At 38.7% G+C, this 14,702-nt stretch overlaps 1 long non-coding RNA gene across 1 annotated transcript; it reads right to left on the bottom strand.

The window, feature by feature from the left end:
• Positions 1-770: 770 nt before the first annotated feature.
• On the bottom strand, positions 771-14,360 carry LOC125319559. Its single transcript, XR_007200800.1, has 2 exons — positions 14,277-14,360; positions 771-961 (listed from the first exon to the last, which is right to left on the bottom strand). It is a non-coding gene; the product is annotated as an uncharacterized LOC125319559 (long non-coding RNA).
• Between the last annotated feature and the right edge of the window lie 342 nt (positions 14,361-14,702).

Here is a 14,702-nt window from a genome sequence, read left to right as displayed (position 1 = left end):
GAGTCCCCCAGAGGATTCTGGGTTTGTCTTCTCACCATAACTGAAAGTAGCTGCCTTCCCAGGGAGGAGGTCCTGCTAGGAGATTGCCCAATCTCCTTATCTCAGGAGACATCCCTCCAGGGCAGTGGCTGGGCATACCCTACACCTGGCATCTGCAGGACTCAGCAGAATGGCTGTGCTCTTACTGCTGTACTATTGGAGATACACAGAAAACTTCTGCTCCAAGACGAGCTATAGTCTGGAGGTTTTCAAAAAACCTCACATTTCATCTTGAAATTGTGCATTTTACTCAGTTTTACAAAATGGTCCTGAGCACTATCGCTGGAATTTTCATCAGTTTAGCTATTGATCTTGATTTGGGTCCCCCAGAAAATTCTGGACAAGTGAAAGTCCTGACAGCTGAATACTTCCCAGAAATTTTGCCTGGATATGCACTATTTGATTTTGTTTGGTGTTTAATCTGTTGAGTGCTGTGTTGCTGCTGTACTCCTAAATAATTACTGCCTTCTAGTCAAAATACAGATGCATGAAAGTCCTTGTAAGGAATTTGGAAAGGGATGGGTTGGGATTCTGAAATTATATTGACACTCTTAGAAGATGTATCCTGTGCCTCAGGCTTGATCTTCCTCCAATTAAAATAACATATACCAGGGATTATTGGACTGGCTACCTTCAGTCTCAGGGTAAAGTGGATTCAGCAGGCTGAAATGGGTCTTTTCATCTGAAGTCCATGGCCAGATTCCTGTCCAGAAGTCACAAAAACACATAGCTTGTAAACAGTTGACAAAAGTTTATTATATACAGTGTGTTAGAAATAACTGCTTGCTGTTAGATTGCAAGAGTAAGAAGCATCCATTTGTGTGAGGGCTTCTCCCAGATGTGGGTCTTCTGCTATGCTCAGTCTACCCGCCTCCGATACAGAAAGAAATCCCCAAACGGTTTCGAGACAAAGCATGGCAGCCTGGAGAAGAACAAGGACATATGAGGAATGAGGAGAAATTCATGGTCCAGGAAACCTTCAGCTTCAGTTAAGCACTGTCTGTCCAAGTGTGTTCCTTCTTCAAATGCTGTGCTCAGTATGGACTGTGTCTTATGTGGACACACACCTCATATGATCTCATTCTTATTTATTTCCCCATTATTATGCATTTAAACTGCTGATTCAAAAATGTTAGCTTTTATTTAGGAACATTCTGGGGACAATTAATTGAAACACAGCAAATTTTTACTTTTTTAGAAAAGGTAAAGTCAGAAAAATATTCTGGACCGTATTCCAGTTTCCCTTTTTTGCAGGCTGCTACATTCCCAGTGCTTAAGTCTGTAAAATATAGACTGCTTAAGCTGATACTAATGCTAGTGTGACTACTGACTGATAGAATAAGATGTATCGGTTCTGCTTTTGTTATTATTCCCTACTAATGAAGCAAAAGTTCATCTACAAACAATTGTGTGCCCATCCCTGCTTTACAAAAGGAAGGACAGGAATTTTTCACATGTCAAGGTTCATTTTTGGGGGAAGAAAGTTAGCTCTTTGTATCAGCCTTGGCCTTGAAGAGCAGCATTGCTATGTATTTGCAGAACAGTAGGAAAAGAAAAGAAACAAAAGAACGCATAATGTGTAACAAAAGATTTTAAATTGCACTGTGCTCTGCGTGCAGCTGGAGGAAAAAAGTTCTTGGTGCCTGAATGAAGCAGGACCCATACCAATGACGGTGCAAGGTGTCTTACTGCACTGGCACCCAGCCAGCATGCCAAGGAGCACCAGCCTGCACTGGACTGCAAAGCACCACTTAGCCCAGCTTTTCTTCCAGCTTGAAATTCTGCAGTTGTCAGAGGTTTCTCACTGGTTCAGTTACACATCAGATTAATCCAGCAGGTTTTGGCTGATGTGTCTTTGAGCAAACATCAAAAAAAAAAAAAAAAAACAAACTCAGGAGACTAGAAAGAATATGTTTATGACAAGCCCCAGAAAACAATAGCATGGCAATCTGCAAAAACTCTCTTTCAAATCATTGATGAGAACACATCAGTTAAAAACATGATAAATGTTTTGCAGACTATTAATGTATGCCTGATCCACAGTTGCCTTGTAGATGTTTACAGAAGCCAAATCCCCCACAGAAGAGTAATATGTTGGCTAGCATATTTCTGGTTTATACCTTTTTACACAGCAGAAGGACAAAACCAGTATTTTGCAAGGAGGGCACTTTCCACCAATTGCAAGCAGAGGATAAAGCTTTCAGTATGACCTACAGTTCTGAGGGCCCTTCCATCTAAGTTTTTTTAGTAGCCCACACAGTTTAGTTTAGTGAAACTGACTTTTCAGGAAATATCATGTTTTCTGTATCCAGTCACAGAGAGAATTGTGAAATGCCATGTTTACCATGTGCAAGTGTACTAGGACTGTCCAGACTTCAGCAAATATATATTAAGGTTAAAAACAAGACAACTGATGTAGGCAGAAAAACAACTTGTGAAAGCGTAAGAAAGAAAGAGAAGAGGTGGTGCAGGGAGAACAGCATGAGTGAGGCTGCAACATACTTTGTGTACACAGAGTTTCCAAACGTAAACCAACAGTGCTTTGCTATGTTCAATAACTTTTTGCTTTTTCACACTGTACTCTTTGCTCAATTGCAACGTTGAAAAGGAAAAAAGGCAGAAAAGAAATGATACATACACACACAAATTTTGAGAAAATTGCATCAGCTTTCAGTGAGAATATTTCACATAATGTACCAGAGCCTTTAATTCTTAGTTGATTTTACATTTTCATAGTGGTTCTGGGCTTTGTTAAACTTACCTTAACTTCGGGCTGTGTGTGAAACATCTGAGTAGAGTGAGACAGCAACAGTGATAAGTCTCAGTCACCTTTTTCCTCCCATGGTCTCTGGTACTGTTGTGACAGGCTTTTTATGCAGTGTGATTTTGGGCCTCTCTGAGTGCTGCTATCTTCTAACCAGGGGTTTATACTAGCTGTGTGTCACTGGGGTGCAGTGTGCCCCAGCCACAGCCTGTCATGCCCTGGCTGACTGACAGGCTTTGTGTTACTTGAACCAATAGCAGTGAAATCATTGCATCATTAACTTCAGGGTGTGTTACCCACTCAAGTAAGCACAGGAGGTCCCAGGCACATTTGTAGGGCCTACACTAAAGTCTGTGTCAGCACACCTTCATGGCTTGCCAAATTAATTTATGTTTGGTTCCATATGTATGTTTACAACCTCTATATCCTGACTGCAATAAAGTCCTATTTGTAAATCAAGAAGAATTAATTTTGTCTGCTTGCCATCTCCTGTAACCTGCAAGGACCTTGCGATAGCCCCAATTTAACTAGCCTATCTAATCTAATCCAGTTTTTCCCTATCCACCTCAAATAATCATTAAATGGATAGTGTAACATGTATGTGAAGGGGAAACCTTCCGCCATAATAAAGATGTACCACTGTGTTTATATTTGTTAATATTCAGAGTCGAGATACATGAAACTTCCCACTTCTGCTTTGAAACAACCTCCCTAAGTTTTGTATCAGACCTGTCGTAATTTGTGCTTGGCCTTGCACCTGCTCAGGTTGACAACAAGGATCTACGTTTGACCATCTGTGTTCAGCTGATAATGACCATTCCATGCAATGATGGTCTCACCTGTGGTACAACCCACCCTACTGCATGGTAACACAGAGACACTGAGTAATTTTCCTATTAAACAAAGATTTAAGTGGTTCATAAATATACTCTTAAGTTGACCATTTCTTCTTCCAGATAGGTTGAATTCAATAAATTCTCATTTTCAGGAAATAGCAAGTTTTTTTCTAACCTTTGCATAGCTCCAACTGAGTATTTTCTTCTTTCAAGAAAATATTGCAGGTTTGGCAGTAATGTTATTTCAGATCTGGTGCCTTATTACTGACTGCAGTTTTTAGTTGTTGTTACTGCTCTTTCTATAATTATTATCATCATTATCAGCCCTATCATTATCACTGTATTGTTATTATTACTTATGATAGTATTCTTCATTAATAATAGGTAAAGGCTAAGATTAAGTCACTGTAGAGGGACGCCTGTGGTGAAGATCGTATTTCTTGACTGGTAGGGAGGCCTCTGACAATCAATTCATTAGAAGTTTGTCATCAATCATAAGAAGAAAGCAGAGAAATTAAAGGCACCATGCTTATTTAGCCTGTGTGGGGAGGCAATTAAAGGACACATGACAGAAGTCTGTGGCAGAAGAATTTTGCTCAGTATTTGTTGTTACACTTACCTATAAAAAAGATGTCTTGCATTGACCAGACACCAACATTGTGCAGGACATCCACTCACTACCTTGAAGCAAGCAGTTTGGTTTTAATTTTTGATAAACAGCGCAATCTGGGAAGGTCTTAGGAAAACCAATCGTATTTGTTGACAGAGGGCTTGAATCAAGAGACAGTATTTCAGTTCTTGAGATTAAGATCTTTGCACAGGTCAGCTAGTGGATGACTCAGAAGTTCTGTATGAGCACCTAAATCATATATGGACCCTCTCAACAGGGAACTGACTGGGAAAGGTCAAGAAAGATACCTGCTCTACGTGGGAATAACATTTATAATACAGACTGGGCACAGCCTACTCTTAAACCTTTGAACTGGGAAAATGCAGCAATATACAGCATTCTTATAAACCAATATGCACTTTTCAATCATTAGTGTAAAAACAAGATTAAAGAAATTGCTAACTTTGCCAGTCACCTTCTTAAATCATCATTAACTGACTCACTTTTTACTGGCACTAAGGCAGAAGTTGTTACAGCAGGAGAAATGTAGAAGAACAAATAATAGCAGCTCTATGCACATCTGGCAATTCAAATTCCATTTATACTTTTGTCATACGAGCTTTATGTCTAGGTTTAAAAACCTTTTATACTCACAGCTTCCAAGCTATTTTCTACCATGGCCACAACTGTAATTAACAGTAAAATCTATCATATTAACTCAGTGTCTCACTGCATCTAAGAAAAGTCAGAATCACTGGGCAAATCTAATGAGGTTCCTATTCAGTACTTGCAGTACAAAAAAAAGTTGTGCAGTGCAAGAAATGCTTATTGTGGACCTTCACCATTCATCTAAAACATTTGGAGATCTCTGTCCTCTGACTTCTAAGAAGTAGCATGCTTCCTTTTGGAACACAATATTAATTTCCCTTGTTTTTTAAGGCTCAAATTCTGCTAACACATTCATGCATCTAGATGTTTATTAGTGGATATAATTAAATGCATATGTTCAAATATGTGTGTATTGTGTATACATTTAGTAAGTACATATATATATATATAAGCATTTATACATATGTACATGCATATACAAATGCATAGATGTGAGTAGCTTCTTAGGAGTCAATAGTATTAGTCACAAAGTTAAAGACAGTCAAGAGCTGAAGTATTTTGATAAATCAGATCCTCAGCCTGATCCAGAGGATGAAAATATATGAGCTAGAATTATTTAGAGCTGAAGGTTCATTTGGAGCAGAAAGTTTCAATTTTTCTATCCATTTAGATGTGCTTTTTTTCTGGCATTTGAACCTTCCAATGAAAGTATAATAATGATGAAGACATAGACTGTCATTTATATTTCATAGTAGACCATATGTTCCATATACAAATTTCTATTTGCTTAGAAAAAAATACTATCTATATATGTGCAATGGAAAATGAGATGACACTGAAGCTAAGTGAGAACATACTTTATGGCAACTTTGATATTATGTTCTCTGGACACATTTTTATGGAAATCAACTTATGATGCCCTCCATCTCCATTTATTATGCTCTGTGTTACCAGAGTAGGGAGCTGCCAGGCAGTGTTTTATAATGTCCTCAGAGAACATGATTTTACAAGAGTTCTACAGTGAAGTCCCCATAAGTGTTTAACAGTCAGCTTAGATGGTCATTCAGCCTCTCCTCACAGGTTACACTGGAACTATAAACAGAAGGTAGTAGAAATAAATAAAACTAAAAAAACCAGGATGGTGAAAAGCCATGTGTAGGCCCTGTGTAAAGGGAATACTCTATGCACTCTTGTGGAACTAACAGCATTCAGAAAAACTATTTAACAAAAACTTTACCAATTCAAAAATACTCTGTGATAACAAGCCATTTTAAGTGATTCATACAATGTTAGAGTTTTCAAATAATTTATTTCCAACTGACATCCATGAAAGGTCTCTTTGTTTCTTCAGGAACCAAAATACCTTTGAAAATCTAACTTCAAGTAATCAATTTTTTTAAAAAATAAATACTTTGATATTTTCCTACCAAGTTAGACTCTCAAGTATAATACAAAGGTATCACACTAATCTGCAAAATCCCGGGGCAGGTGCTTAATCACACACTGGCGGGGCTATGTTCAGCTGTAAAACATGTAATAAGCTTGAGCTACCTGCTTCAACCCAGCATTAAAAACATTCTCCCTTCCTCCCCTTATGCAGGGCCCGGCAGACAGATACATTCAAAGCACACAGATGGGACTAGTCCTGGCACAAAAGGCAGCCAGAAGCAAGACTTTCTGGCTCGCTTAACTATTAGTACACTTAGTTTAACAGTGGTCTGTGATATGAATACAGAAGACTGATTTTTAAATCCTCTCTTCTTGATTTGGGAGCTACATCTTGAGTATCACTCCCAGGGAAGTATCTTACACTCTACTTCAGTCCGCCTTCATCTCAATTCCCTCTCTGTTTAAATCTCAGTACGCTATTGTCCTACTCCAACAAACACTTTAAGCTTCCTTTTTTATGCTCAGTTTATGTCTCATGTGGGAATACAGCCCAGGCAGGTTTTGTTCCAGGGAACAGGCACAGCTGAGACATGGGGGCCAGACACAGCCCAGGCAGGAGACACCAAGTGTGTACGTGCCTGTCTCGCTGCACCACGTCAAGGAGACACATCAAACAGCCCGTGAAGATCAGGGAAAAACCAAACTACCAGAAACGGGGTTTACAGAGGATTGTGTGCTGAGGTGAGTGAGGTCTGCCAGCAGGAGACAATAGGACTGAGACACTCCTATTCACACTGCAGCCACCTTCCCCAAAACTCTTTCTCCCAGACAAGTACTTTCATTCAGTCTCTCAAGAGGCTGGTGATGGCAACTGTATTTGACAATACTTTAGCTGTTTTTTAAACCACAATCACTTTGAAGGAAATGGTTTTCTCTGAAAAGCTGTTGTCACTAAGCAGACTCAGAAAGAGTCTAAGACCAGGTCAGCCAAGGATGCAGAGCACAAGAGAAAGCACATTTCTGCGCCGTGGTGCCGAGGAGAATGTTACAGATTCTGACCTCTTCTCCCAGGCCTGTTTCTGCACTTGCCATTAAATGATCATTAGGTTTGCTGCTGATGGGGAAAGAGTTAAATGCTGAGTGAAAGCAGACACAGCTGACAAGGACAGAAATAGGAAGAACAAAACAATGTAGAGCTCATGTGTGCGTGGGTGTGTGCATGTGGGCATGTAGGGAGATAGTTACCTGTGTTGGGACTAGTATGGTGCTACTGGAAACCCAAAGCAGAAAGGAGGGGCGTTGTATCTTTGAACAAGGGCTCAGGAGGGACAGTTGGCTGTGTAATGTAAATGAAATTAAGACACAAGCGTAGGGGGGTCCTACTAATGATTTGATGAGTCGTTAAGTTGCCAGCTAGTGGGGAAAATGGAGGAGTGCTAATGCATGACTTTACAGACCAAGAGGTAAGTCCTGTTGAGTGGAGCTTAATATTGTATACATCTCTTACTCAAAATGTGAACTGCAGACCAGATTAGATCAGGGAATGTTAGCCACATCCACTGCAAAATATGTTTTGTTTTGATTGGTTTCTTTTAAAACAGAGAGAGGGAGCATAAGTTCAGGGAGGTAAGTGAAAGTTCAGTGAGATTTCTCCACATTCATGAAACCTGAGTTCATAGTCAAGCTATTGAGTCACACACAGATGAAAATCTTGCCTGGTCAATTAGGAAAGAAAAAAGGAAAAAAGAACACCAACCCTTTCCCCCTCTAAGTTCCTTGATGTTCAGTAGGTGTGGTTGGGTGAAGAAAAGACAGACCAACACCAACAGCTGCATGGAATCTTTCCACGACTGGAAGGTGAATAATTAACTCTCTTATAACTGCAGCCCCTCGGGGGGAGGTGAATCACCAGCCCAATTTAGAGTTATGTTATCTTGTAATGAACAGTAAGAGGAAAATCTATACATGTCCTAACAGTTCTAGTGAGACATCAATGATCTGTGCCCCAAAAACCTCAGGAAGGGAGTTGATAAAAATGCATCTCTAAGAAAATAACTGATTTTTTACAACCAACTCACCAGTGCCTGAAGTTTACTTTTTTTTTCCTAGCTGTATGACATTTTATGAATATGATACTGAGGCTTAGACAAGAGGGAAAAGATGTGTCAGTTCTACCTGGCCACATTGTGCCAGTACCTAAAATCAGATACAGTTGGTGTGGGAATTAATTTATTTTTGTGCATCCAGTTATGCTCATACTGTTGCCTCTGGAGTTTTGGGATGAAGGGAGGGGTCAACAAAAGGCAGATACGAAAAATAAGCCCGCTGTTAGGTGACTTGGAAACCTACTAAAGGATATTTTTCCGAAGGGTTTGAATGTCCACTGGGAAATCTCCAGCAGACCACAAATCCAGAAAGTTTAAGGGCCGGTCTAAATTTGACAAACTTTTGCATATATTAACTGCACCTAAAAGAGACAGGCAGTGTAAATCACTCTTCCTCATATGCAGAGATGGAAGACTGAAGTCCTTGGCTTCTGTTCCTGCACAAGGCAAGAGGCAGTGTCCTTGCTGCTTCTTCTGGAGCTGCAGCCTCTTAATTTAGATTTTTAGAGCTCTGCAGGTGATTCAGGTTCAAAAAGTGGCTGGTAGAAAATACTAATGGATTTTTCTTTATAAAACCTTTCAAAAAACAAGTGATTCCATGCCTTCTCCTCCTTCTGGCTAAAATGTTGATAGTTCTGATCCCATTTGAGGGGTTCAGGACTAATTAGGTTCACAGCATAACAGCCATAGAGGCACATCAGCCTTATGTGTCCAGTCAATGTATCATACAGTCATGTTCTGGTGGAAGGAGAGCATATTGGGTTGTTTAATTTGCTTCAGCTGCTTTAGAAGTAGCATTGACTGACTCCAGGAGCCACACCCTCTATATTATCTCATTAAAGAGAGTTTGAAACCAGTGAAATATGTAATTTCATATGGAAATGAAAAAAACCACCAAAACAAAACAAAAGAAACCCAACCAAACAAACCAACAAATGAAACCAACTAACAAAAATGAAAACAACAACAACAACAAAAAAAACCCCAAACACTACACCCAACAAAGCAAAAATAAAACCATCCCAGCCCAAACCAAAAACTCAAAAATATTCTGAATTAAAGCCTCTGTAGTGGTTATTACTTTTGATTACTGTATTTCTGACTAATTAACATCTATAAAAGAGAATATTTTCCCATGGTGTTTCACCATGCACCATCTAGATTCAAGAGACTGTCACTGGGTACATTTTAATTATTGTGTAGTCACTGTCATGTCTTCAGTTCATTACAGCAGATGGTATAGATCTGTTGCAGAAATTCTGTGATCAGTTGTAATGGTTTTTTTCATTAAAATAAGAAAAGCCATTGCTCAGAAATGGAAACCAGGATGCTAGAGAGAGATTGAAAAAACCCTAAATGTCCTATTTTGGAATATAATCAGAGTGCAGAGGACTTCCAGGATAAAGATGCATCTTATCTGATTTTAGAAGGTTAAAGCAAGATACCTCTAGTTTGCTGAATTTTTTTAGGAAGGAAGGAAGGAAGGAAGGAAGGGAGGGAGGGAGGGAGGGAGGAAGGATGGGAGGAAGGAAGGGAGGAAGGAAGGCAGGCCACAGAGAGACCAGTAAAGCTAAGTCCACCATTGCAAAAAAATGAACCTCCAAGCTTTGTATATAGATTTGTATGATACGTTATAAATATACAATGAAAAGCAACACACGTCTGAAGGCTCTACAACTGAGCTAGAAAATAACCATTTCAGCTTGTTCATTCCAAAAATACCTCTAAATGGGACAGCCAAACAAGGTCTTTGTTTAGAATTGTCCTAATCACTTGCCCAAGCTGGAGCTTGACAGAGGAAGTCCAGCCATGCTGCTTGTAACATGCCCTTACTTCACTGATATTTCAGTGACTTGTTTGCTCCCTGCAGTTCAGACAGTATTTTTTTTAGCCTTGACAGAATGGCTAGACTAGGTAATCCACGCAAACAGCTGCTGCATGCAATGTGATCTTTTCTCCAAACCTTTTTAACAAAGACTTCTGAACTGTTCCTTAGTTTTGGATATGTTGGAAATATCCAGAAGCTAAAATCTCTCAATATGAATGTAATTGACATATCAACTGTCTGACGATACTGCTTTTAGTTTAAGAAGTGTCCCAAGGAGATTAACAAGAGCTGCATGTTCACAAAACCACTCCCTAATCAGAAAGCATTCATCAGGATAATACCTCTGCTTCAAACCATTTTCACAGAGGATTTGTTTTGAATATCAGTGTTCCTGTCTGTAGTGAGAAGAAACATCCTCCTGATTTTTGTAGCATGAGCTTTGCAAACTTTCAAACTTCATCAAAGATAACATAATCAAGATTTTTCATTGCATTTTATAACTTGAATTCTTTTGTTCTCTGTTGATCATTTCTGTCTAATGGAACTCCTATGAGCCCAAATAAAATTAAAGTAAGTGTTGCAAATATTGAAGATATAAAATAACAGTAATAGATCCAAGGAGATTTGGGAGAAGAACAGGAGCAAAGAAATAATGGGTCAGTCTTTAATGAGGTCTATGAATTTAAGATAAAACACATTCAGATGAATGGAGGAATTGGGAAAACAGTAATTTTAAAGAAGTTGAGAGGTGAGAGTGGACAGAAAGTGAGAAATGCATTAGGAATATGATACAACATCCAAAAGGGTATTGCAGCTTTGAATTGCATAGGCAAGGGTTACATCCTCAGTGGGCAGGATGGCAAAAGTCCTTTTCACAATACTCCACTACCTTTTAGGAACTTATATCCTGAATAAAAATCAGTGTATTGGAGAGGATTGAGGGAGCAATAAAATAAGAGTAGGGGAGAACAGAATTTATTTTAATATATAAGATTAAGTACTAAATCTGTCATAACTGGGAAAGAAGACCACATGGATAAATACTTAAAAGGTGTGTGACAGGAAAGGAATTATTTTAGGACAATGAAAATGTTAAGAAAATGAAAGGAGGATGAACATGAGAATGAGGTGTATCAGGCTGTGAAATGGTCCTCTGTGAGATGAGAGAAAAAAAAACTCTCCTAGAGAGAACAACTTTAAACAAGTTTGGATATTATCTTAGTGACCAAAGGGACATCTGGGAATATCAACTATTTTTGAGATTTTGTAGGCAAGGATCCAAATAAAAGAATTTTATGAAGGCCTTGTTTTTTGCTGAGCCACACACCCTTTCTTTTTCTGAGTAAGATCTATTGGCTAGTGGAGTCTCAGTGCTCTGCTATTGCTGGCTGCTCAGTGAGTTCATTAGGAAGAAGGTGAATGGCTGAACGCTTTGCCCCTGAGATCTCTGCCTCACCAGCATCTCTAAATAAAAGTAACAAGGACCGTTGTTGCGTGGCAGTAACATTACTCTGCACTGTGAATTTCTACATCCTGTGGTCTTCCAGGTAGTCTGCCAACTGCGAGTACAAGCCCCCAAGGAAAGTGGAGAATCACAGTCACCTAGGTGTTGCCAGTAAACTAAACCTTTAGGCATTTCTTTGCTTTGATCCAGAGAAATGCATGTGCTGTGCTGTTTGTACCCTCAGAACAAATGGCAGTCTTGGGAACTAGCATGGATATTTAGAGATGGTATTTAAATAACACTACTTGGGAAATTCCCACTGCTTAAGAAAAGACCAACTAAAACAAGAGCTTTCTTTCCCAGAAGTCTGAGACAGGTATAATAAGGATTATCAGGCATAATTGATATAATTTCTGTATCCTAGAGGATCATATGATTCATCTTCATAGTCATGTCCTCCCTGTTCTTACTACTGATGAGACTGAAAATGTTGCTGTGAAGTGTAAAGAAACAATATAAACATACTGTGTGATACAAGCAACTGATTGCAAACAAATAACTTCAATAATCCATGTCCATAATAATTACTTACAGCATATATATTTTATACAGCATATTTCCTCTGCAGATCTAAAAGTGCTGTACAGATGGAAAAACTCTGGAGGTAAAATGACTTGTTTGAGGTCATTCAGGTAGACAATGGCAGCTCTGGGAGTAAACTATGCCACAGTGCCTCACTTTGCGTTATAAATGCCCCTCATGTGCAGTCCTGGAAAGGATCATGGCAGTGAGCCTTTGGAGAGGGAGAGTGTGTAGCTGGAACTGAAATAAGCCTGAGTCTGATCATAAGACCATTGCGAATTAGAAAGGCCAAATTCCACCCTAATGTGCAATCTCTCCTAAAATCAACTGGAGCTTTATATTTAAGTATTTCCAAGGTTTTCTTTCCCATGGTGTCTGAGTACCAGCAAAATTACATCACTCTTGAACTATCTTTGAGGATGATTCCTTACTACTTTTTCCTACTAGCCCTAAGCACCACTATAGATTGTTTTATTTTTATCACTTTTTTTTTTTAATTGACACAAACACTGGTTCTAATTTACTGATCATGCTGGAAAATGAAGGAAATTATTATTTACTACCTAAAACTACAGTATTACAGGATGCCTCAGGCCTAGAAAATATAAAATGTAGCAAGAAAAGGTTTCATTCTTAACTATGTATATAATTTTAAAAGTACAGGGAAAACAATCTGTAGGCATTCAACATCCCTAGCTCACGACAAGAGAAGCTAGGCAGATACTATCCACAAACACTTCACATGATTAAAAAAAATAAAGGGCAGAATGGGAGAGGAATCAAAACAAAATATATCATAAATTCCAAAATTACAAATCCCGTTTGCCTGAAATTTGGAAGGTAGAATACTTCCTACAAATTCCTGGAAGGGAAGAAAAGGCGCTGGTCCTGAAGCCACAAGTCTAGAGTTCCTTGCTGGCTGAGCTGCAGGCTTCCTCTGTAATCTTGGGCATATTGCTTTACTTCTGTTTCCTCTCCCACACTGTGGGTGTGCCTACATTGCAGTCAAAGTGGGCTATTAAAGCTTGACAGCCCAACTGAAGTGACTTAAACCAAGTCAGCTTATATGTACTGTTAGCATTGTAATCTAACAGACTACAGACTAAATTCTTAAGGATTTCTAAAGAAATTTGTAGAACAGAATCTGAAAGCTATCAGAGAAATCTCATTCAGATCTATATTTCCCATTATTCTTCAATTTCCAAAAGAATAGTAGAAAAAAAGTCTGATTAACAGTAGGAGCTGAGCCAGGAAACAAAAAAATAAAAAAAGGAAAAGAGAAAAAAAAGGATGGTTGATGTTTTCAGAATCATTCAAGGGATTTAGCCACATGCTTCACATTAATGTGAGAGTGCTGCTCTGGGATACAGATCTTAAGAATGAGAATCTGTTCCTGAACTCCATCCAAATAGTATTGTAACCAGGGTATGAAATGAGATGAGTTAGTCTTCCACAGGGGTAAGACCAGCTGAGAAAAAGTGCGTTTCAAAACCATGAAGACAGTTTAAAGGAAAGTTGCTTATTGTTATCTGAAAGTCTGCCCAGCTGGTAAATATAATTGTATTGGTCTGCAATTATATACATTTTAAGAAAACACTTCTGTATTGTGCAAGAAAAAGTTGATCTACTTTTTTTTGTGAAAGAATAACAAATATAACTTAAAGCTGTACATCTGTGTCAAAATCAATAACACAATCTGATATGACACTTCTCCCCACCCAGGTAAATGACTCATGTACTCTTAGAAACAGCATGATAGTTAAAATACAAATAAGGGGTATTATATGGAAATTATAGCTCTAAAGTACAAACACATGTATGAGAGTTGTTTTAGAAAGTATAGTGAGAGACAGGGTAAGAGGAAAAACTTTATTAATGTCAGAAAGATACAGTGAAATATTTAGTGCACACATGTCTGGAACAATAGCTAGGATGAGGAGCCAGATGCTCAGCTAGTGAATGTTGATGCATCTCTGTTTAAATTGGTGGTATTATGCTGATTTACATCATCTACGGATTTTGCAGCTGGTTTTGACATGCGTACAAACTTTGTAAGTTAAGCAGACCTACCTGCCCTCTACTCTCTGGAAACAAGGCTGGAAGTCTGATGGGATAACGATTCTCAAGGAGACCTCTTGCATTTCTGTGGGTTAGAAACATGGTGAAGACAAGTATTATTGTGGTCAGGACAGAATTTCTACATTTTCCTAGCCTCCTGGGGAATCAAAATGCACACTAAAAGCGAATAATTAACCTAACTTTGTAAGCCTTCAAAAAGCATTCATTCTTGTATGATTCAAGCTGCATTTTGTGTGAATCAGTGCTCCCCTCCCTACTTAAATGTAGACATGTTATTTTTGTGGTCTGGAAGCTGAGATCAGATTTCACCCATAATGATTTTAGCTGCCACACAGCTCATCAAAATTGCAATTATGAATACCAGTGTTTTTCTTTTTCTGGAATGCAGACTGCATCACACAAGATCCTGCCAAAAGA

Source organism: Corvus hawaiiensis, chromosome Z, assembly GCF_020740725.1.
Source record: "Corvus hawaiiensis isolate bCorHaw1 chromosome Z, bCorHaw1.pri.cur, whole genome shotgun sequence".
Taxonomy (NCBI): domain Eukaryota; kingdom Metazoa; phylum Chordata; class Aves; order Passeriformes; family Corvidae; genus Corvus; species Corvus hawaiiensis.
This window is presented reverse-complemented; position numbering and strand designations above follow the sequence as displayed.